At 46.0% G+C, this 24,930-nt stretch overlaps 1 protein-coding gene across 3 annotated transcripts in view; it reads left to right on the plus strand.

Annotated features, from left to right (window-relative positions):
• The window catches only part of MOCS1 (molybdenum cofactor synthesis 1), a 1,733,254-nt gene that overhangs the window by 766,473 nt on the left and 941,851 nt on the right, over positions 1-24,930 (plus strand). The gene's annotated exons all lie outside the window — the stretch shown is intronic.

Below are 24,930 nucleotides of genomic sequence, written 5' to 3' on the forward strand. Positions count from 1 at the left end.
GGAAAATCCAGGGTCTCGAACACCTATCCTATATCCTATACAGATAGGCTACAAGCCCTGTCCCTCTGCTCAGTCTCATACAGAGTACTTAGAGGTGACCCATGTCTGGCATACAAGGCCATTTCAGACCCAGCCTTGATGGAGTTGCTGCATATCCGTAAGACAAACTCCACTCGCGCAACCTGCACACAAGGCCTTAACCTGGCCTGTGACATTAATAGAACTTGTTGGCAGGATAGATTTGTGTCACAAAGACTCCCCCGTATGTGGAATAGACTCCCTGTCCATGTCAAGCAGAGTACCTCTCTAGCCCACTTTAAGAGAAACCTGGACAATTTGATGGTAAATGGAAAATATACCCCTGGGATCCCATCTATGTCCCTGCTGTACAGGGGAAACAGGTGCTGACTTTTAGGGAACATGGGCAAAATTCATGGCTAGGCTTATAAGGGCCTCCTGGCCAATAACCTAGTATCATCTTATGAACCTAAGAGCTATTATGACCTCTTGCAAATTCAGTCTTCTGCTCCTTCAGCCTTCCTGCCTGTTTTGCCAGCCTATCAAGATGCCTTCTGGCTTTTTGTAAACACCCTGATTCTCAGCCTCCAGCATGCAAGAAACCAGATAGGTTCTATAAGGTGCCTGAAGACAGCAGCTACTTGTATAAATGACCTGTTGCAGATCTGCTGTGATCTCATCTATTGATAAGGCTTCAAAATTACTGCCTACCACCAATCTTCTTCCCTCTGACAAAGGCAGCAAGATGATGGATAGAATTGGGAAGAAGGTATATGCCTTTTCTACTCTGGCCTTTAGGGCCATTAATTACCAGACACACATGTCCAAGTATGTTCTGGCTCTCCTTTCACAAGCATCTAAATTGCTGACAGATCTCCCAGACTCTGCAGCAAAAACCCAACTTACTTCCCTTTTAGGGATCTCATCCCAGGTAACTAGACATTAAATAAAATGCAGCTATGATGCAGCAGAGGTCTCTGCAAGATCAGCTGCCTTAGGTTCTGTCATCAAGAGGTTTTCCTAGTTGAGATTACAGCCTTTGCCAGAGGACTTCAAAGCAAAGATCAGGGATGCACCTTTGGACAATGCTGTCTAGTTTTGTTCTAATGCTGCAACCCTTTTCAAAACCCTTCATAAGGAAAGGAAGGAACTCCAGGAGCTTAAACACATCTTTGTCTCTCCTGTTCCTAAATTTCACAGGGACTACCCCTCGAGAGCAAATTTTGCAAGAAGGAAAACTACTCATTCCCAATGATATAAAAGTCTGCACGCAGGCAGATGCCTCACAGGTCCCAGTCTTCCTATGCTCAGAAGCCCCCCTTTCCAGACAAGCCTGGTAGCCTGACTACCTGGCAACACTTTCAGAAACTCCACTTTTCCAGCACCATTCCCATTTACTGTCAAATTGGACAAGCATAACCACAGACAATTGAGTCCTGTCTGTTGTTCAGAAGGGTTATTACATCACTTGGATAACCATACCACATTTCATGAGAATCCCACAACCACCAAAAGATCAGATTCACGTTTTCCCTCAAGTCATTCAAGATTTGAAATCACAAGGAACTATTCGGGAGGTTCCCCTTCAGAAAGAGGAAGAGGGTTCTATTCCAGAATGTTTCTTGTTCCCAGGAAAGATGGTCCCTGGAGACCAATCTTAGACTTGTCCCAACTCGGTTTATTCCTACATGTACCCTTATTCAGGATGCTCAACCTGCAGACGCTGTTCCCACTTCCGCTTCCTCAAGCTTACCTGGTCTCCCTAGGCATAAAGGATGCTTACCTCCATATTCCAATCCACCCTCTGTACAGGAAATGTCTGCATGTTTCTGTTGCTTCCTCTCATTTTCAGTTCTCTGCTTTACCCTTTGGATTCTTTATGGCTCCAAGGGTATTCACAATGTGCTTGGCTCCTGTCATTGCATTTTGCAGCCTCCAGGATATTCTCATTTACCCTTACCTGGACAACCTGCTAATTCAAGCAGAACATCCAGACACCTTGCAACAGAATCTTCAAACCACCATCTACATACTCTGCAGCCTGGAGTTCAATGTCAACTACAGCAAGTTATCCCCGACTTCCTTTCAAGACCAGGTTTTCCTAGGTTGCAGTATAAAGACGGACCTTATGCTGCCCCCCCCCCCCAAAAGATGCAATCTCTGTAAAATTACTTCCTCAGTTGCTCCCACTGCCTTCTCTTACTGCCAAGGAATTCCTGAGGATGCTAGGGTACATGACTTCGGCTATACCAGTGCTAACCCTAGCCGGGCTTCACATGAGGAAATTACAGTGATGCTTGCTGCATGCTCATCCACTAGAATTTTTTCTGCCACTTCTTCCATGCCTGAAGAAAGAATTGCTTTGGTGGAGTCAACAAATCTCCCAGAATCCAGGACTCCCCTGGCAACCATTGCCTCATTTTCAAGAACTGTTCACAGATGCTTCAGATCTGGGGTGGGGGGCAACTGTAGGAAACTTAAAGGTACAAGTTCTGTTGTCTCCCTCCATAGGGAAGCAACACAACATTAGAAATGAGGGTTCCGATCCTGGCCCATCAAGGCTTCAAGACTTCTTTTCTTCCAAGTCCCTTGAAACTGTTCACAGACCACTGTTCTCTGGTATGTGAACAAGTGGGGGGAGGTCAAAATCTTATCTACTATGTTGGTTGGCAATGAAAGCCTGCGAGATTGCTGTGCAAGCAAAGGTAATGTTGATAACTGTTTACATTCCATAAGCTCAAAATGTTCAGGCAGACAGACTGAGCAGATCCATGACAGAGGCCCACGAATGGATGATCCACAGGGATGTGTTTCTGGACATTCTGCACCGGTGGGGTACTCCTCAAACAGATCTCTTTGCCTGCTCAGTGAACAGACAACTTACAACGTTCTTGGCCAGAGTCCGTCGCCTCAGTTCTGAAAGGTGGATGCCATTTAATTCTCCTGGAAGGGCATCTTTCTTTACGCATCCCCCCCCTTCACCCTTATTCCGAAGGTCTTCCTGAAGATTAAGAAGGGCAAACCAAAAATCTTGCTGGTGACCCCCTTTTGGCCAAGCCAGCACTGGTTCCCTCTTCTGCAGTTAGCCAAGGGCAATCATCACAAGTTAACCTCACAGGGTGGATCTACTCACACGACAAGGGAGCTCTCATTCATCCATATTTAAATGATTGGATGGGAGATAGGAAATTCACCCCAGGGATCACTTCTGTGGCTCTGCTCGACAGTGGCACAGGAAGATAATTTTCTTGGGTGGCGAAAGCCAGGGTACCTTTGACTAGGCTTATATAGGCCCTAGGGCCAATAACCTAGTACCTACCTATGAACAATGCTGAACCTGACCTTGTGGGTGATAGGCTTCTGATACCTTTCAGACACCTTTTTTCTGAGGATGTGCTTCTTGTCCTTTATGAGGCTAGGAAACCCACTTCAAGGAGAATCCTACTTATCCAGATCGAAGAAGTTCTCCATTTGGTGTCTTAATAAGAGACTACATCCATTTTTTGTGGATGATCCTCTAGTCCTTTCTTTCTTGAGTGAGCTACTTAAGGATGGATTGGCGTATTCTTCAATTAAGCCCATCTATCAGCCATTTCAGCATGTCTGCCTCTGTCTCCTCCCTTAGCCTCTATATTAGAGGTCAGACTTTTTGTCAAAGGTATCCTACATATTAGGCCTCAAAGGAAACCTGTCCTGCCTACTTGGGACGTGAATTTTGTTTTGGAAAAGCTGACCAAAGCACCCTCAGAGTCCGGCGTGTCTCTAGACTCTTTACCTCCTGCCCCTGTTAAGCCGGACAGATACTACAGGGTCCCAGACTCCCATAAATTTCTTTACAAAGAACCCTGCTGCTGACCCAGAAACTATCTCACAGGGTCACAAAGGGGTCAAGGCTGCTTCTGCCAAAAACCCTGTCCCCTCAGATAGAGATTCTAGGGCTTTGGACAGATGGGGGAAAAAAGTTTACACTTCTACTACCTTGGCTGTAAGGGATTTAAATTGTCAATTTCATATGCTCAAATATCAACAATACTTAATGTCTTTGTTAAAACAAAAAATGTTGTCAAATTCTGAATGTTCTGAGAACAAAGATTTGCAGGATTTATTGCATGCAGCTGAACAAGTGGGAAAGCATACTTTGCAATGTGGCTATGATTCACTGGAGGCCTCGTGCAGGGCTGCTGTTACAGGTACTGTTATTAGAAGGCATGCTTGGTTAAAGGAACAGAATCTGCCTGATCATGTTAAAGCAAAATTACTGGATGCTCCATTACAGCATGATACTTTGGTGTTAAGGCAGAAGAGGTGTTGAAGAAAATGGAGGATAAGGCAAAATCTATGCATACAGTAAAGTATTTCTTACAGGTACAGCCACCCAGATTTAGCAGGAACTGGCCCTCTAAGAATTGGTCCTTTCCGGTGTCAGACAGACCACAAAGAGGCAGATTCAGACACCCTAGAGGCAGGCAACAGCCCTAGGGCTCGTACAGGCCCAAACAATGGGGTGCTTCTACCTCCAAAAGCGGAGAAGACAAATCACAGCCTTATAGAAAACAGTCCCAATGACTTCCCTCTGCCAATGCCACACACTTATTTTTTGGCAGCACTCTTAGGGGGAAAGCTAGCACTTTTTTCACAAAACTGGCACAAGATAACCCAGGACAAATGGGTCTTAAATATAGTCTCTCAGGGCTACAGGTTCCACTTTCACACCCTTCCAAAGGCAAAAGGTATGCCAGACCTGCCACGCAATCAATGGCAAGAGGCACAAAAACATGTTTCATCTCTCATGGACATGGGGGCTATTCAGCCAGTGCCACAACAAGAGCAGGGACAAGGATTTTACTCAAGACTTTTCTTAGTACCAAGAAAGGACGAAGCCTGGAGACCGATTCTGGACCTGTCTATTCTAAATACTTTTCTGGACGTCCCAAAATTCAAAATGTTGACTCTACAGCAGCTTCTACCCATGCTGGACAAGAAGGCTTGGCTTGTAACTTTGGACCTCAAAGAGGCATACCTGCATGTCCCAATCAGACAATCTTGCAGTAGATACCTCAGATTCATAGCTGGCCCAATGCACTACCAATTCTCTGCACTGCCCTTTGGCTTATCTACTGCACCCAGGGTCTTCACAAAATTCCTGGCACCAGTAATTGCATTTTGCAGACAAAGAGGAATTCAGATATATCCCTACTTTTACGACTGCCTTATTCAAGCAAAGAACAAAGATATTCTACTACAGCATCTGGCATTTGTAAAAAGATTACTAATTTGCCTAGGGTACACAGTAAACAACAATAAATCAAAACTAGTACCCTCTCAAGAGATAATTTTCCTGGGTGCAAGCTTAAATACAACTGCCCAGATGACTTATCTCACACCATACAAACAAAGGCATCTGACTTGTTACTTCAAAGACATGGCAACAAAGACCCAGTTATCTGCAAGAAAAATTCTGCAGGCTCTGGGCTACATGGCATCCTGCATTCTACTAATTCCATATGCAAAACTGCATATGAGGAAACTTCAGTGGTATCTAAAAAGTATTTGGACACAACACTGCCACAGCCTGGAAACAGTAATTACTCTCATTCCCTGCCTGCAACATGATTTTCAATGGTGGGCACAGGCCTGTCACCACAACAAGGGACAGCCCTTTACCTTACCCACTGTCAGGCAGACACAAACAACAGATGCATCAGATTATGCCTGGGGGGCACACATGGCAGGAAAATGTATTCAGGGCACATGGCCCACAAACCAAATGCATCTTCATATCAATCAAAAAGAGATGCTAGCTGTACAAAATGCCCTGACAGCCTTCAAGGACCTACTTCATCCAGGACAACTACTGACAAAGACGGGCAATACTACAGTCATGTGGTACATAAACAAGCAAGGGGGGCACACATTCCTACCCCCTCTGCAGGCAAGCCATGACTTTGTGGGACACAGCATTGACTTATCAAGTACATCTGCAAGCACAATTCCTGCCAGGAAAGACAAATACTTTGGCAGACGAACTAAGCAGAAACCTCATGGATCCTCATGAGTGGAAACTAGATCCACAAATCTTCAACATGATAACAGGGAAATGGGGATGCCCAGACATAGATCTATTCACCTCCCCTCAACTGCCAGCTACAGGGATTCTGCACTCAGACTTATCACAAGCAAGCATGGAAAGTGGACGCCCTTTCATTCAGCTGGAAAGCCCTTACAGTATATGCCTTCCCTCCTCTGCCTCTCCTCTCCAAGGTACTCCTAAAGGTCAGACAAGAAAAGCCAAACATGATACTGATTGCCCCAGACTGGCCACACCAGCACTGGTACCCAATCCTAAAGGGCTTGTCTCAAGGCCCAACCTGGACATTGCCTCTAGTAACAATCAGATCCTGCACAGCCATCTCAGAACCCTAAATCTGGCTGCATGGCGGATAATGTAATCATTCAGAACACACTTCTCTCTAAAGCAGTTATGGATGTTATTTTGGAGGCCAGGAGGCCCAGAACCAGAAAATCTTATGCAGAAAAATGGAATTTCTGTGCTTGGAACCAAACGCAGGGATTTAACTCACTTGTACCAAATATTCCTCAGATTTTGCAATACCTAACTGAGATGCTGGACAAAGGCCTATCCTTCTCATCAATTAAGATCCATGCCTCTGCCATTTCAGCTCATTACAATACGGACCCACCTATTTTTTCTCATCCACTGCTAAGACAGTTTCTCAGAGGGGCCAAAAACATAAGCTCTCCAAGGAGAGCTCCAAAACCTGCAGGGGACCTCAATTTTGTCGTGGAAAAACTCACACTGCCTCCTTTTGAGCCAGCTAATACAGCAGAGATAAAATACTTGTCATGGAAAACTGCTCTTCTCCTAGCAATAACTTCAGCAAGAAGAGTCTCAGAGTTACAGGCACTAATGGCTGTGGAACCTTTTATTATTTTCCATCAGGACAGGGTTTCTCTAAGGACAAACCCAACATTTATGCCTAAGGTAGTGTCTAGCGTGGCTCTTAACCAAACCATACATTTGCCTACCTTTTATCCCATCCCACAGAATAAGGGGGAGAGACTTCTGCATACTTTGGGCATACACAGACAGCTAAGCTTTTACTTGGACAAGACTAAAGCCTTCAGAAAGACTGAGCAACTCTTGGTGGCATATGCTGCAGGTTCGCAAGGAAAAGCCATTTCGAAGCAGACTATTTCAAAATGGATAGGCCACTGCATTCGTTTCTGCTATTCACAACATGGCAAATCAGTGCCCAAGGGCATTAGGCCACATTCTACCAGAGCAGCAGCTACTTCAGCAGCCTTCCTCAGAGGAGTACCAACCAAGGATATTTTGCAGGCTGCAACATGGTCTTCAGTGTACACTTTTACAAAGCACTACCATTTACCTCTCTACTCTAAATCCAGAGCAGGCTTTGCCATTGCAGTTCTGCAGGGCCTCATAGCCACTCCAAACTCTATTTAGGCCCAGCCACCCAACCTCAGCTTTGGGATTCAACCCAAGTGTAATGACTGCAACAGTGAAACACGATGAACATAGTATAGTTGTGTACCTACCATAAATGTAGATGTTCGAGTGTATTCACTGTTGCAGTCCAGGTTACCCTCCCACCATCCCCCTTTTTCTTTGCTGGGACCTATCTGTACATGTCTATTCTACACAACCTATGTGGTGTATTTGCTTGTAGATGAAGGTTATGTGCATGCTTTTTTATGATCATAATTTTTACAGCCTACCCTTTTGGGGGGCACCTGACATCTGGGGCAAGAAAAACTGAAGAAAATGGCGTCGGCTGCAACTTTTATACCCCTGGCGCACTGTCAGGGAAGAGGCGACTGCAACCGACCCTGGACCAGGACTTTGGAATTCAGGCCGACTGTGGGTAGCCTGCCAGCAGGATAACCCAAGTGTAATGACTGCAACAGTGAACACTCAAACATCTACATTTATGGTAGGTACACAACTGTACTTTTTCTTTACCTCTTATCCAAGGGCTGATGTTCTGACTGCGGCATTCAGTTCTGAGGATCATACGTGCAGACGTCCCTTTTATGGCTGATGCTTGGCTGTACTATGTGCAACGTCACACGTACCCTGCAGTAGATAACATCTTTGGTATACTGGCCAGACATTCAGGTCACTTGGGCGGTATCTCCCTCATGTTATGAATAATGCAACATGGAAGAGAAAGACATCTATGGTTATGGTAAGATAGGTGCTCATCTAGACGCACTCAATCAGATAGTGTCTCTACCTCCAGCAAGAGTACAAACTGTCAAATCCCAGTTAAAGGAAGCGATCTCACAATCTTCTCCTCCAGCGTGACTAGTCTTGCAAGCTTTAGAATCAATGGCAGCAGAGAAAAATCTAGTCCCATTGGCTGGATATCATATGCAGATTTTACAGTGGACCCCATCAGTTTAGTGGTCTAATTTCAACAGCCTTATGCACTCCAGTCAGGATTACACAAATTTGCAAGGATCACCTCCTTTGGTGGATCCATTCAAATGAAAATTTTCCTGGCCATCCTTTTGTTTTACCTCTCTTAGTTGCAATAGTGACCATAGACTCCTCTCATCTGGGGTGCCGGTGGGGTCTTTTCTTGGGAAGGACAGACCAAGATACGTAGTCCCCTCAAGAGGCCATTTCACATGTCAGTGTCCTGGAGATGAGAGCCTTTCAAGATGCTCCCTCCGGGACAATTGTGATCCAATTAGACAATATATCTGTGGATTGGTACATCAGCAAACAGGGAGGAACCAGTGTGACATTGTCAGCTCAGCTGTCTGGAATTTTGTAAATAATTATACATCATTTGAATATATTAATATGATTGTGACAGAAGGAGATACACGGGCGCACTCTGTGGTATTTTGTAAGTGTTTTATTGTTTTATGTCTTCTAGCAGTTGGAAACATCTGAAGGCTATGTATTTTCACAGAGAAATATTAAATGCTACCAGCTGCAGTGGGGGTTTAGCCTGAGAACTGAAGTCAGGTGACAAAAAGTGATGTCATGCTGCAAGTATTCCAGCAGTAATATTTGATATTAATTTAAGAACTTTCTGAGAGAGTGAGAGGCCATTTTGTATTTTGTCTTTGACTTGACAAGAACATCCACTCACCACTTCTGCTTGCTTGTTGTTCTGCAAGTAAGTTTTTAGGGCATAGTAGCTCTTTTAAATTCAGGTAGGAATATATTAAAGTATAGCTTGGATATTTTCCTTATTTATTTGGGACTGTCCTGCAATGTTGTTTTAAATATTTCCTGTGATTTTGAACTCTGATGTAACTGATTACTTACTGAGTATTATCAGTTCTTTTATTATTAAATGTATTTAAACCTATCTTTGTGGCTGATATTTGTGAGACATATTTTATCTCTTAGGGTACTTGCATATCTGTTTGGTGACACTGTACAGGCCACTCCTAACAGTCTAGCCCTTGGTCAAACTAATATCTGGATTAATAGTAACATTACACAGTAAGATTGGACACTCTTTGCTAAGGGCCTTATAGTAGCTGATTAAGGAGCTGGCTGGTGGCAGTGAAAGCTACCTTATAGTCTAGGCAGAAGGGGGCATAGCTAGTAAATCTGTGCCAGCCTTTCCCAGGTGTGTGTGTGTGTGTGTGTGTGTGTGTGTGTGTGTGTGTGTGTGTGTGTGTGTGTGTGTGTATAAATCAAACCTCAAAGTATGTGTGTGTCAGCTACTTGGGCAAAGACACGAAGCAATGGCTGGACAGAGAGGGTGCTAAAGGTCTTAACTTGGCCACTCAGCTGAGATCTTAATTTTATAGCTGTACCAGTGGGGTGTCTTATTGGGGATCTGGATAAAGGAGAAACAAGCCCCAGACTAACTGTGATCTCTGTGTGTTGTTAAGGGAAGTTGCACTTTACTGTATGTGTACTTGTCATCCTCACAGTGTGTATGTCCCCCACTGTTGCCAGTGGTGAGGATTGAGGCTCCTTGATTACTGGGCCAGTGTTGGAGCATCACATATTAATTGGTGGGCAGTGGTGGGATATCCACATCACATATCAATTGACTTGTAGTGGTGGGATGTCAACATATTAGAATTCAGTGATGTGGATATTGAATTCCTGTAGCCTGCGAAAAGTGGTCACTAAGCAAGGTATTTGTACTCTCAATCAGCCACACTGTGAACATTCAGAGTTTCATATTACAATTGTTTTATTTGTTTGTTAGCTTAGTTAGGGATAGTAGGCAAGCATGTCAGCAGAGGAGTACGGGATTGGCAAGCTGACAAGGATCTAGTTGGCTGAGGTATGCCAGGCTAAAGGACTGGTGCATTCCAACCTGACTAAAGCAGGAATGATTGCAGCTTTAGTCACAGCTGCATCACAGGATAGCAACCAGGAGGACAATCAGACTGGCCTTGGGAATGTACAACTCTCAGAAAATGGACAGTTCAACCTTTCCACAGAGGACTTAAAAATCCGTCTGGAATTAGAGACTTGAACTGGAGGCCAAACGTTTGGAAATAGAATCAGCAGAGATACTGAGATGCCTGGAGGCCGAAGAGAATGAGAAGCTGAGACATCTGGAGGGTGAGTAAAATGAGACGCAGAGGCAACATGAGAAGGAGATGCTGACTCTTTCCAGGGTCATGGAGGTAATGGGGAAGGGAGTAACCGAACCCCAGAAGAAACAAAAGTCAGTAAATTTCTTCCACATTTTACAGAGGGGTATAATTTTTTATAGTTTCATTCATATGTTTGAAAGGGTATGAAAACAGTACAATGTTGACCAAGGGCTCTGGATATGGTACTTGAACCCCTTACTTCCATGGTAAAGCTGTAACTGCTATTTCTAAATTGTCTGATACTGATTGCTTAAATTATAGTGCTGTACAAAATTGTGTGTTAGAATGTTTTAAGTTACCACCCGAGGCTTACAGAAGAAGGTTTTGTGAGCATAGATGCAAGGCAGATGAAAGTGTGTATGAATATATTGCTGAACTAAGCACTTATTTTCATAGGTGGGTGAGTGGATCACAGGTCATCATTTTTTGAAGGGTTGGTAGACCTTTTGGGGAGGGAACAAGCCCTTAGCACTTTGCCTGAGGACATGAGACTCTGGTTAGTGGATAGAGAATTAAACATAGTAGACGAGTTGGGGAAAAAGGGGAGACCTATACCTAGCAAGCAGGGCATCACTGCACAGGAAAGGGATACCCAGTGCAGCTCATGGGTCTAAGGGAACCCATGGTGAGCAGCCCAGACCCAGTGGGGCCATGTAGCATATAGATGTTCATGGAGGCAAGGTGAGGAACAAAAGATGTTCTTCGTGTTTCAGTGTTGCAGTCATCACATTTGGGTTATCTGCCTGCAGGTAACCCTCAGCCGGCCTGAATACCAGAGTCTTCGGATTTCTGCATCAGATGCTGTCGCTTCTTCCATGACGTCAGGTCATCGGGGGTATAAAACATGCAGCTAATACCATTATATCAGTCTTTCTTGCTGTGCGGTGCCTAAAGCAGAAGCAGTTTGCAAGTGCCGGTTGGCCAACTCCTGAAATTTTTGTTTTCGAGTTTCAGACCTGAAGTCTTTAAAAAGATAAGCACCCCGTTGGGGATCCTTTTTTCTTGTTCTAACCGATGTCAGAAAAAATCAACAATTGTCTTGCCTGTGGAAAGCAAATACCTCAGAGATTTTCATTCTTACTGTGTCACCTGTTTAGGCCCAGACTATGACATCCCTCACTCTCAGTTTTGTGCCTTGTTCAACACCTGAACTATTCGGCGTCGGGCTATTTTTGTAGCAAAATACTTTAGTTCTCTATCTCCGTACTCCATAATGGCTTCATTAAGCCATCCAACTACTCATCTTCCGAAAAAAACGTAAGGATAAAGACAGAGACAGACCGCATAGGTCCAAAACTGCCGATGATGCTTCCGTTAAGCTAGTTGCCAGTCTGCCGGTACTCGGTGAGGCGTTTTTGCAGCCCCTGATACCTGCTACTACAGATTTGCAGGCCTCTACTGAGATCCATTTGGAGTCCAGTATGCCACGAGATGCTTCTTCGACTATGGAACCTGCGGATGTCTCTACCTTGGATGGGTCCAGAGCCACTGTGCAGGCACTGGCTTCTGAGGGTGTACTCAGACCTACAGACTTTCATATTAAACCGATGACTTTGTTTCATGCTAGAAATACCGAATTCCTCAGGTCTAAAGCTCGCACTATGCCTAGAAAACCAACGACCAAACCACATACTCAGGCCCATATGCCTCAAAAACAAATGCTTAGAATGGCTGAAGACCTTATTAGGGGAAGCCAGCCTCCCCTCCCCTCTAAGAAACCTAGAACTGATTTTCTTTCTGATTCTTCTGATCAGGAATCTGATATCTCTGTTCCTTCTGACTACCAAGATTTGCCCTTATCTACTTATGAGGATTCTGATGCAGAGGATTCCATTCCCTCTGCTTCCCCTCCAGAAGATTTTTCTTTTGGGGAAACCTTGCATACCTTTAGGGAGTATTTCCGCTGGGAAAGCCAGGGCTATTCTAAGTCCAAAAAGAGACTTGGGGAATACTCCTGCCTCAACATAGGCCTCTAGCTATCCCTCCTGTTCTGGCTATTATAAATGATGTTTTCTTGGAATCTAGCCTTACCCCAGACACTTTGCCTCCAGCTCCCAGAAAACCTGACAGGTACTACAAAGTACCTGACTCTGACAAGTTCCTCTTCAAGAATCCTACTGTGGATCCAGGGACCATTTCCCAAGGACCAAAAGGCATTAAGGCTACTACTGCCAAAAATCCTTCCCCTTCTGATGGGCACTCTAGAGCCTTAGACAGATGGGGTAAGAAGGTATACACTTCTGCTACTTAGACCATTAGGGCTTTAAATTGTCAGTTTCATATGTTAAAATAGCAACAGCATATTATGGGACTACTTAAACAGAAAATTATGTTGATTCCTGACTGTGCTGAACACAGAGTTGCAAGAGTTAATGCATTCTGCTGAACAAGTTGGTAAACATACCTCGCAATGTGGTTTTGATGCTTTAGAAGCATCTTGCAGGGCTGCTGCCACTGGGTCTGTCCTTAGAATGCATGCTTGGCTTAAGGAACAAAACTTGCCAGATCATGTTAAAGCTAAATTACTGGATGCACCCTTAAACCAAGACCGCCTTTTTCGCAACAAAGCAGAAGTCCTCAAAAGGATAGAGGAAAATGCTAAATCTATGCAAACTGGTAAAGATTTTCTACAAGTACAGCCTCCCAGATTCAGTAGGCATTGGCCTTCAAAGAACTGGTCCTTTCCAGTCCCTTCCAGGCCTTTTCAGTCCAAACCCAGGAGCAACAGACCACCAACACTTCAGTCTCAGGCTATGCACAGATCTAAGCAGTGGGGGGCTACCACTTCCAAAGCAGGGAGTAGTAAGCACCCTCTATGGAAAAATGGCACAATGACTTATCCTTAACTCTTCCAAGCCCTGCTCAACTACTTACTCCCTTAGGAGGAAAGCTCACCCTGCATGCAAAAACTGGGAACTCATTACCCCAGGACAAATGGGTTTTAAACATAGTATCTGAAGTAGTTACTTCATTTGCTCTGCAACCTGTGGGTATCGGATCCGAGCCGGCAGCTTTCCAAGCTACAAGATCCGAGCTCCTAGCTCCTCCCCCTACCCATAATCCCCTGCTATATGCTGTATTACCTCAGATTGTTTTTTGCCATGGCTGAAGCAGCTACCTTTGAAGAGCTCCTTGGCTTTTGGTGAGATTGTAACCTTTCTTTAACTTTTTCTCAACTGGGAAAATTGTACTTTTTAGTGTGCATGTGAATAGTATCCCTGGGTTCTTTTAGTCTTGATTTAGATACTCGTTATTTTTTTTAGAAGTTAGTGTTTTCTTTGTGACACCCCTCCCCCCTTAGTGTTTGGGTGTGCGTGTGTGAGCGTTTTAGTCAAAATGGCTGAAGGGCCCAAAACCGTTTTTTCAAAGTATACTGAGTGTAGCCATAAGCTTTCTCCGGTTGATGGCCACACTCAGTGCGTTTTGTGCCTGGGGGTGGCCCATTTATCTATGGCCTGCCCAATATGTACGGCATTTAATCCCCGGGCACTTAGGGACAGGAAGAATAAGCTGATCCTGGCGGGCTTGCTTCCCCAGGAATCGGCTTCTTCCTTTCCTGCTCAGGCTGCCTCGGCAGCACCGGTACCTTCTGCGCCCCCTGCTCAACCGGGGACTCAACCTCCCTCTTTGGGTTTGAGCTTGGGGGACTCTGGTGCCTCTTCCTCCAAAGAGAAGAGGCACAAGGAAGGGCACAAGTCTCAAAAAAGGCGGGCTGAGACTCAACCCTCAGCCTTGTCATCTAAGCTGGCTAGGTCTCCCTCGAGGGTCTCCGAATCCTCCCCCTCTCGGCGCTGTTCGCCATGTTTTCCGCCGGAGGAGGAGTATCTGTCTCCCTCGAGGTCGTCGAGGCGGCCCTCTCGGCCCGCCTCGACGACTTCTAGGTCGACCAGAAGCCTCACCGACGTGGACATGAATCGAATGATGCATCGATTCATACAGACCCAGATGCAGATGGGGGTGCTCTTGCCTCCCCCCCCTCTGGGGGGGGGAGTGCGGCCCCCATTTTTGCTCCGATCACTCCTTCTCTGACTCATTTTTGGGTCTCGGAGTCATCAGATCCGGGCCCTTTCGGAGCCAGAGATTCGTTGGCGCCGATAGCTCCGGTCTCTTCGACGCCGACTGTGCCCTTGAGCGTGTCGGATCAGAGATCTCAGGGCTGAGGGCTGAGCGTCGGATCCGTGGAAGTTGGTGTGTCTTTGACGCCGCTGGATTCGGAGCATACCTCTCTCTCGGCTCCGACTGCATTGGCCCCGACCCCGATCCCTACCTCGGAGCCGAGGAGATTACTTTCGGAGCCTGGCGAGAGTAGTTCTCCTTCGGCTTTTGAGGTAGTGGAGAGGGTACTGTCGAGGTCCTCCAGGTCCCCGGTTCGGGCTTCGGTTCCTCCCGTACCCCCACTGTATGTGGGTCTATCCTCCGTCATCAGACCATTGGGACAGCCTGCTCAAGCCGTCCAGCTGGTTCCCTTGGAGGAAAAAGAACCCGTTGACGAGCCCTCTTCGGACAGTCCTACCGAGGAGGTCCCTCATAAACATAGGTGTAAAATGAGGCACCTGGACTCCCCTGAGTCCGTCACCACCGACACGGATTTAGATGAAGGGGAAGGTTCCCCAAGGTCACCCCCCCGAAGATGTCTCCTTCGGAGACATCATGGAAATGTTGCGTATTAGAGGGGGGGGGGGTCTGACAAAAAACGTCCTTGGATGAATCTGTGTTGCTGGAGGGGTTTGAGGCAGGCCCGTCTACCTCCTGGGTGTCTCCTCCATCTGACCCCCCTGGTAGACTTAATTACTACCAGGGCGTGGAAGGAGCCCGACACTGTGGAGCCAATCCCGAGATGACCTGACAAGGTCCTTAGCCCCCCAATGGATAGACAGTCTTGGGCCAAGGGATCTCCTGTTGATGCCATGTTGGTGGTGGCCACCAAGAGAGAACTCACACAGGAGAGTTCTTTGGTTCACCCGCCGGATAAGGAATCTCGAGCGCTGGACTACATTGGGAAGCGGATGTTTGCTTCAGCGACCTTCTCGATAAGGGCGCTGAACTATATGGCACATACCATTAGGCTACAGCGAGACTTGATTAAGGAATACACTGCAGCCCCCCCCGGAGTCCATGTCGGTCGAGGACAAGAATGTTTTTTTGACTCGTATGGCCACTCTAAAATCCATATCTAACACGTCCATGCGGCTACTCTCCCATGCTACGGAGGGAGCCGCTAGGGCCAGCGGGGCCAGGGTCATCTTAGCGTCACGCCTGGCTCCATCTTTGTGATTTCGCGGATCCCTTCAAGGCGTCCTTTGTGAATGCACCCTTTGATGAGTCTTCGCTTTTCGGCAAGACCGTTTGCGAAACGCTGGTCCAAAGCGAGAAGGACGGGAAGACTGTCTGCCGTCGGAGTCCGCTTCTCTAATACCAAACGATCCTTTTCAAGGAATCAGAGAGGACAAAAGAAGCTGTAGTTCCGCAAGTCTCAGCAATCCCATCCAGCTTTGGACCCCTCGTCCTCTAGTGGCAGAGGAGGACAAGGTGGACGCCGGCCCAGAGGCAGAGGGGGACTGCGTAACTTTTGGTCCAGAGAACCTTTCTTGGACAGACCAGCGCAGCAGCCCTGAGGGCTTACCCGGCTGTCCCTCTCTGGAGGCAGTCGGGGGGGCGGTTGACGGAGCACCTGTCAAACTGGGAGTCCATTACAACAGATCGATGGGTGCTCTGTATCATATCCAGAGGTTATTCCATCCCCTTCATAAACCTTCCCCCCACGACCAGACGTCTCCCCGATGTACCACCCGATCAGAGGGAGGCAGCGGCTTCAGAAGTGTTGAAGTTGCTAGGAAAAAGAGCCATCCAGCCCGTCCCCCCCAGACCAGTCCGGATTGGGTTATTACTCCAGGTTCTTTTTGTTGCCAAATAAGACGGGGGACCTAAGACCCATTCTAGACCTTTCCGCTCTGAACCTGTCCATTCCCAAGGAAAAAGTCCAGATGGTCACTCTCCAATCAATTCTCCCCTTTCTGTGGGAGAACGACTGGATGTGCTCTATAGACCTCAGGGATGCGTACTACCACATATTGATGGACAGATGATCCAGAAGCTTTCTCCGCTTCCGGCTGGGAGCCAGTCATCAGTTCAGCGTTCTTCCGTTCGGCCTCACCTCAGCCCCCAGGGTGTTCACCAAAGTCATGGCAGTGGTTGCAGCCCACCTGAGACTTCAGGGCATTCAGGTCTTCCCGTACCTAGATGACTGGCTCCTTACCACCGCCAACAGGCATCAGCTCTGCGTGGCAAGAGATTACGCTCTGACTCTTGCCCAGAGCCTAGGCATCTCAGTGGACCTACAGAAATCCTTTCTTTGCCCCGTTCAGGTCCTGGAGTTTATAGGGGCCAGGATGGATACCCGTATCTCTCGAGCTACTCTAACTTCAGACAGGCTGAGCAGCTTGTCGTTTCAGGTACTATCCCTGCTTCAGAGTCCTGCTCCAGCGGCAGAGTTAGTCCTGAGGGCACTAGGGTCTATGGCAGCAGCGATCAGTCTCTCCCTTCATGCACGGCTACGGATAAGGATATTGCAGTGGACCCTTCAAGTTCAGTGGTCGCTGTTACTCCACCCGTTGAACACTCCGATACCACTGAGCAGAGTTTGCAAGGACTCCCTTCTTTGGTGGCTCCACGCGCGAGAACTGAGGAAAGGGAGACCCTTTGTGATCCCCCCACCCCAAGCCACGTTGACCACGGATGCTTCTCGCCTCGGGTGGGGGGGGCATTGTTCGGGCAGAACCGTCCAAGGCACGTGGACTTCCCTAGAGACCGCTTTGCATATCAATGTCCTAGGGATGAGGGCGGTGCTTCTAGCGTTGCAAGCTCTCCACGACCTTCTCCCTCTGGGGACTATTGCAATCCAGATGGACAACATGTCAGTAGTCTGGTACATAAACAAACAGGGAGGAACTAGATCTTACCCCCTTTGTCGAGAGGCTATGAGAGTTTGGAAATGGGTGATATCCACCAACCGGTTTCTGGTAGCACATTCCGGGATGGTCCAACATATTAGCGGACAAACTGAGTCGAGTAATTCTCACTCCATACGAGTGGTCTCTCAATCCATCTGTTGCGAAGCAGATCTTCGGCAAATGGGGTTGGCCTCACTGCGATCTTTTTGCTTCTCCATTAAACACAAAATGCAGTGAGTACTTCGCAATACTTCCCCCCGAAGGGGAAAATCCCAGAGATGCTCTAGTTCATGCTTGGCCTCCCGGTCTCCTTTATGCTTATCCCCCCTCCCGCTTATGATAAAGTTCATACAGAAAGCCTGTCAGTTGGGGAGCAGAGTTATCCTTATAGCCCCATTCTGGCCTCGCCAGATCTGGTTTCCTTAACTGCGGTCTCACATTGTGACTCCTCCATGGATACTGGATCCCATTCCAGACCTGATCTCGCATCCTGCAGGATACCAAACCCCGAACCTGGTGAACCTCAAGCTTGCGGCTTGGTTGATCCAGTTCCACTGATGGCTAGGACTCCCGGTATCTCTTCTCCTGTGAAGGCCATACTGGTCGCGGCGCATAAGCCGGCTACCAGAAAAATTTACAATAGTAAATGGAAACGTTTCTCCATCTGGGCTAAAGACAAGGGCCTGGATCCATTTACAGTTCCTATTCCGACTATCCTGGACTTCCTGTCGCTAATTTTTCGGCAGGGAGCAAGTGCTTCTACGGTTAAGGTGCAGTTAGCAGCCATCTCCCTTTTTCATGTGGGAGATGGCCTAGGGTCCTTGGCATCTACAAAATTATGCAAAACTTTCTTGCGGGGCATCTTTCTTTTGAAGCCACCTGTGAAAGCTGTGGTACCCCCATGGGATTTGACCTTAGTCTTACAAGCCCTGACAGGTCCACCCTTTGAGCCTGCGGCATCGGTTTCATTAAAATTCTTGTCTTGGAAAACGGCCTTTTTGGTGGCTATTACTTTGGCCAAGAGGGTTTCAGAACTTCAAGCATTGTGTATGAAACCCCCTTACCTCATTTTTCACAAGGATAGAGTGTCCCTCAGGACTAACCCGTCGTTCTTACCTAAGGTGGCTTCAGAGTCAAATATTAATCGATCAATAAATTTACCCGTGTTCTTCCCAAATTTTCAGAATAGAGGGGAATACAAATTGCATAAACTGGATGTACACAGACAACTGCGTTTTTACTTGCACAGGACTAAGGATTTTCGTAAGTCGGACCAGTTGTTTGTGTCCTTTGCAAAATCAGCCATGGGTAGAGCCATTTCCAAAGTGACCGTAGCAAATTGGATTTGTCAGTGCATAATTCACGGGTATATATCTTCAGGCAAACCAGCTCCTATTGGAATTCACGCTCATTCTACAAGGTCTATGGCCACCTCAGCAGCCTTTTGGTCCAGGGTTCCCTTGGACGACATATGTTCAGCAGCTACCTGGTCCTCTTCTCATACGTTCATTTCTCATTATAAACTAGATATGATTTAGAGAGGTAGGGCTTCCTTTGGCTCCGTGGTGCTTCGGAATATCCTTCCGTAAAGGCCACCCAGGTTTGTTCCTAGGTAGCTGGGGACTCTGTCCCACAGGTTGCAGAGCAAATGAAGTAACTACTTCAGATAAAGAAGTTATGTACTCACCATAACGTTCCATCTGAGTAGGTACTTCATTTGTCTGCAACCGACCCACCCTGCCATCCCCTGAACCTTTGTTGGGATCTCTGGTTACCTGAAATTCTCTTGTCAGGAAGTTAAAATTTGGTGTATTCCTCTGTTGAGGTTATGAGTTGTGTGATGGGGCAAAAATCGATCTGAGGTAATACAGCATGTAGCAGGGGATTATGGGTAGGGGGAGGAGCTAGGAGCTCGGCTCTTGTAGCTTGGAAAGCTGCCGGCTCGGATCCGAGGTCGGATCCGATACCCACCGGTTGCAGACAAATGAAGTACCTACTCAGATGGAACGTTATGGTGAGTACATAACTTCTTTTTCCCTAGGATACAGATTCCACATGTTCTTCGTGTTTCACTGTTGCACTCATTACATTTGGGTAATCTGCTGGCAGGTTGCTCTCAGTCAGCCTGATTAACAAAGTCTAGGATCCTGCGTCGGTTGCTGTCCCTTCTTCCATGACGTCAGGTTGTCAGGGGTATAAAACATGCAGCTGATGCCATTACATCAGTCTTTCTTGCCGTGCGGTGTCTGAAGCAGAAGCAGTTCGCAAGTGCCGGTCAGCTGACTCCTGAAATTTTCGTTTTCACGTTTCAGAACCGAAGTCTTCAACTAAAAAGCTAAGTACCCCGTTGGGGAAACTTTTTCTTGCTCCTTACTGATGTCAGTAAAAGGTAATAATTGCATTACTTGTGGGAAGCAAATACCTCATAAGGATTTTCATTTGTACTGTATTCCTTGCATAGGCCTTGACCACAATGTACCTTGCTGTCAGTTTTGTGCTAAATTTAATCAGTGCACTATTAAACATCTGTATATTTTTGCTTTCTAAATATTTTGGCTCATGATTTAATTATCCAGAAATGTCATTGGTTAGCAATCCAACTACCGGAATATCTAAAAAACGCAAAGAAAAAGATAGAGACAGGCCGTCGAGGTCCAAAACTGATGACGATGCTTCTCCTAAGCCAGTCGCCAGTTCGCTAGTACTCAGTGAGGCGCTTTTGCAGCCCCTGATACCCGCTACTTCTGATTCGCAGGCCTCTACTGAGACCCATTCGGAGTCCGGTATGCTGCGAGATGCTTCAATTATGGAACCCGTGGATGTCTCTACCTTAGATGGGTCCAGAACCGCTGTGCAGGCTCCGGCTTCTTAGGGTGTTTTCAGGCCTACAAATTTGTATATTAGACCGACACCATCTTCAAAACTAAGGCCCAAATCAAAGTCTATGTCTAAAAAAACTGACGCTTGGGCCACATGTGCAGGCCCCTATGCCTAAAAAACATATGATCAAAATGACTGAAGATTTAATTACTCTGATCAGGGGTAGCCAACCCCCCCCCCCATCTAAGAAGCCTAGGCAAGACATTGATTATGAATCTTCTGAACAGTATTCTATTTCTTCTGACTCTTCTAATGATCAGGATTTGTCTATACAAACTTATGAGGACTCTGATACAGAAGATTCCATTTCTTCTGCTTCTCCCCGTGAGGATTTTTCTTTTGGGGAAACTTTACTTACTTTAAGGGAACATTTCGACTGGGAAAGTCAGGATTTCTCTGAATCTAAAAAGAGACTTAGGGATTTTCTTCTTCTTCCTCAGCATAGGCCTTTGGCTATACCTCCTGTTCTAGACATTGTTGATGATGTCTTTTCAGAATCTAGTATGGCTCCCTGATTCTCTGCCTCTGGCTCCTTGTAAGCCAGACAGATACTACAGGGTTTCAGACTCCCACAAATTCCTTTTCAAGGATCCTATTTGCAGATCCTGAAACCATTTCTCAGGGTCCCAATGGCATTAAGGCCTCTGCTGCTAAAAATACTACCCCTTCTGATAGAGATTCTAGAGCGCTGGATAGATGGGATAAGAAGGTTTACACTTCTGCAACCTTGGCAATCAGGGCTTTAAACTGTCAATTTCATATGCTTAAATATCAACAGCATATCATGGAACTGCTTAAACAAAAATGATGTTAATTTCTGACTGTGTGGAAAATAAAGATTTACAGGATTTATTGTATTTAACTGAACAAGTTGGAAAACGTACTTTGCAATGTGGTTTTGATTCTTTGGAGGCCTCCTGCAGGGCTGCTGTAACTGGGTCTGTGCTAAGAAGGTATGCTTGGCTCAAAGAGCAAAGTTTGCCTGATCATGTTAAAGCAAAATTGTTGGATGCTCCATTACAACAGCACTGTCTCTTTGGTAATAATGCTGAAGAAGTTTTAAAAAAGATGGAAGATAAAGCTAAATCTATGCAAACTGTGAAAGATTTCTTACAAGTGCAACCTCCAAGATTTAGTAGGCACTGACCTACTAAGAACTGGTCCTTTCCAGTTCCTTCGAGAGCCCCTCAAGTCAAACCCAGACATTCCAAAGGCTCCAGGTTTCAGTCACAAGGGACTTTTCGAACAAAACAATGGGGTGCCTCCTTCTCCAAATCTGGAAACAACAAGGCACCTCCCTATGGTAAGCAGTCTCAATGACTTCCCTTTACACTTACCAAGCACTTACCTTTTGGCCGCCCATTTGGGGGAAAACTTGCACTTCATGCAAGAAACTGGCAACTTATAACCCAGGACAAATAGGTTTTAAATATAGTATCTCAGGGATACAGATTTCATTTCCACATGTTGCCAATCCCAAACGGATGGCCAGACCTGCCCCCAAATCAGTGGGCAAAGGCCAGGAAACAAGTACTGTCTCTCATGAACATGGGGGCTATTCAACCGGTACCAGAAGAGGAAAAGGGACAAGGTTTCTACTCAAGACTTTTCTTGGTACCCAGAAAAGACAAATCATGGCGTCTAGTTCTGGACTTGTCTACTCTAAACACATTTCTGGACATTCCAAAATTCAAGATGCTGACTCTTCAACAGTTACTTCCCATGCTAGGCAAAGATGCCTAATTGGTAACTCTAGACTTAAAAGAGGCTTACCTGCATATCCCAATCAGGGAATCTTGCAGAAGATATCTCCGCTTCAAAGCAGGCTACTTCCATTACCAGTTCTCTGCACTGCCCTTTGGCTTCTCTACTGCGCCCAGGGTCTTCACAAAGGGCCTGGCTCCAGTAATTGCATTTTGCAGACAAAGAAATAGCTGGGCGATTGTCTAATTCAGGCAGAAAACAGGGACATTCTTCTAAAACATCTGGCATTTGTAAAAAGGGTTCTGACTTGTCTAGGGTACACTATAAACGAAAATAAATCACAACTGGTACCCTCTCAAAAAATTACATTCCTGGGTGCAAGCTTGAATACAATTGCCCAGATGGCTTACCTTACACCAGAAAAGCAAATTCATTTGGTAACTTACTTCAAACAGGTGGCCACAAAAACCCTGCTATCTGCAAGACAAATTTTGCAAGCCTTGGGGTTCATGGCCTCCTGCATTCTTCTAATTCCATATGCAAGACTGCATATGAGGAAACTGCAGTGGTACATAAAAAGTTTATGGAGTCAACATTGTCACAGCCTGGAAAACAATGATTCCTATCATAACTTGCCTGCAACTAGAGTTCCTATGGTGGACAGAGGCCTGCCACCAAAACAAGGGACTGCCATTCAATCCACCCCCTGCCACCCAAACCCTAACTACAGATGCATCAGACTATGCTTGGTGGGTTCATCTGGCAGGGAAATGCATTCAGGGCAAATGGAGCTCAAATCAAATGCACCTTCATATCAATCAAAATGAGATGCTAGCTGTACAGAATGCACTAACAGCCTTCAAGGACTACCTTCATCCAGGAGAATTAATGATAAAGACAGACAATACCACAGTTATGTGGTACATAAACAAGCTAGACGGTACACACTCGTACCCCCTTTGCAGACTAGCCATGGCATTGTGGAACACTGCCTTGACCTATCAAATACAACTACAAGTTCAATTCCTGCCAGGAAAGCTGAATACTCTGGCAGACGAACTAAGCAGAAATCTCATGGACCCACACAAATGGAAACTGCAACCACAGATTTTCAACATGTTGACACGCAAATGGGGGGAGTCCAGACATAGATCTTTTTGCCTCACCCCAGAACTATCAGCTGGACAAATTCTGCAAAAGTATTCATCACACAAAAGCCTGGAAAGTGGATGCTCTATCATTCAGCTGGAAAAACCTGTCAGTCTATGCTTTTCTCCCACTGACTCTCCTCTCCAAAGTTCTACTAAAAGTCAAACAGGACAAACCAAAAATTATTTCGATTGCTCTAGACTGGCCTCGCCAACACGGGTACCCACTCCTGCGCAATGTGTCACACCTTCCACAGTGGCACCTGCCTCAGACTCCTTACTTACTGTCTCAGCAGAACAACTAAATTCTGCACACTCCGCTCCAAACTTTGAATCTTGCAGCGTGGCTAATCACCTAAATTCACCCTTAGCATCCCTCAGCAAACCTGTGATGGATGTCATTTTGGAGGCAAGAAGGCCTAGTACTAGAAAATCTTATGGTGACAAATGGAAAAGATTTTGTGCCTGGAATCAATCACAAGGGATAAGCACAATAGTGCCCTATATTCCTCAGATTTTACAATACTTAACTGAGATGCTTCACAAGGGCCTGTCCTTTTCTTCCATAAAAATCCATGCCCCAGCCATTTCAGCTCATTACAACACAGAGCCTCCCCTCTTCTCTCATCCTATGCAAAAACAGTATCTCAGAGGGGCCAAACACTTAAGACCACCCAGGAGAGCTCCAACTCCTGCCTGGGACCTCAACTTTGTATTGGAAAAACTTACTCTTCCTCCTTTCGAGCCAGCTGCTACTGCAGACTTAAAATTTCTCTCTTGGAAAACAGCTTTTCTTTTAGCAGTCACTTCAGCTAGAAGGATTTCTGAATTACAGGCTCTTATGGCAGTGGAGCCTTTCATTATTTTTCATGCGGAAAGAGTGTCTCTCAGGACCAATCTATCCTTCATGCCTAAAGTGGTATCCAGTGTGGCTCTTAATCAAACCATTCATTTGCCAACTTTCTTCCCCAATCCACAAAACAAGGGGGGAGTGGATTCTGCATTCATTGGATGTACACAGACAGCTTAGATTTTACTTAAACAGGACAAAATCTCTAAGAAAATCTGACCAACTACTGGTGGCACTTGCTGTCCAAGCAGACTATTTCCAAATAGATAAGCCATTTTATTCGTTTCTGCTATATGCACCATGGTAAAACTATCCCCCAGGGGATCAGATCTCATTCCACCAGGGCTGCATCTACTTCTACAGCCTTTCTCAGAGGTGTTCCTACCAGAGACATTCTAGAAGCTGCTACCTGGAGCTCAGTTCATACATTCACCAAACATTACCATTTACCTTTCTTCTCTAAATCCAGAGCTGGCTTTGCCACTGCTGTCCTGCAGGGCCTTATAGGTGGTCCTAATGCTGTATCATTCCATCCTCCCAACCATAACTTTGGGAATCTACCCAAATGTAATGACTGCAACGGTGAAACATGAAGAACATAGTACAGTTGTGTACACTTACCATAAATGTAAATGTTCGAGTGCATTCACTGTTGCAGTCCTGGTTACCCTCCCTCCAACCCCCTGTTTTTTCTCTTACTATACTTGTACTTTCCTTTACTATGCTTAAAAGCCTTTTTGGTGTATTTGCTTTA

The sequence above is a fragment of the Protopterus annectens genome, chromosome 1.part1 (assembly GCF_019279795.1).
Source record: "Protopterus annectens isolate FY-2018-M chromosome 1.part1, PAN1.0, whole genome shotgun sequence".
NCBI classification, from domain to species: domain Eukaryota; kingdom Metazoa; phylum Chordata; order Ceratodontiformes; family Protopteridae; genus Protopterus; species Protopterus annectens.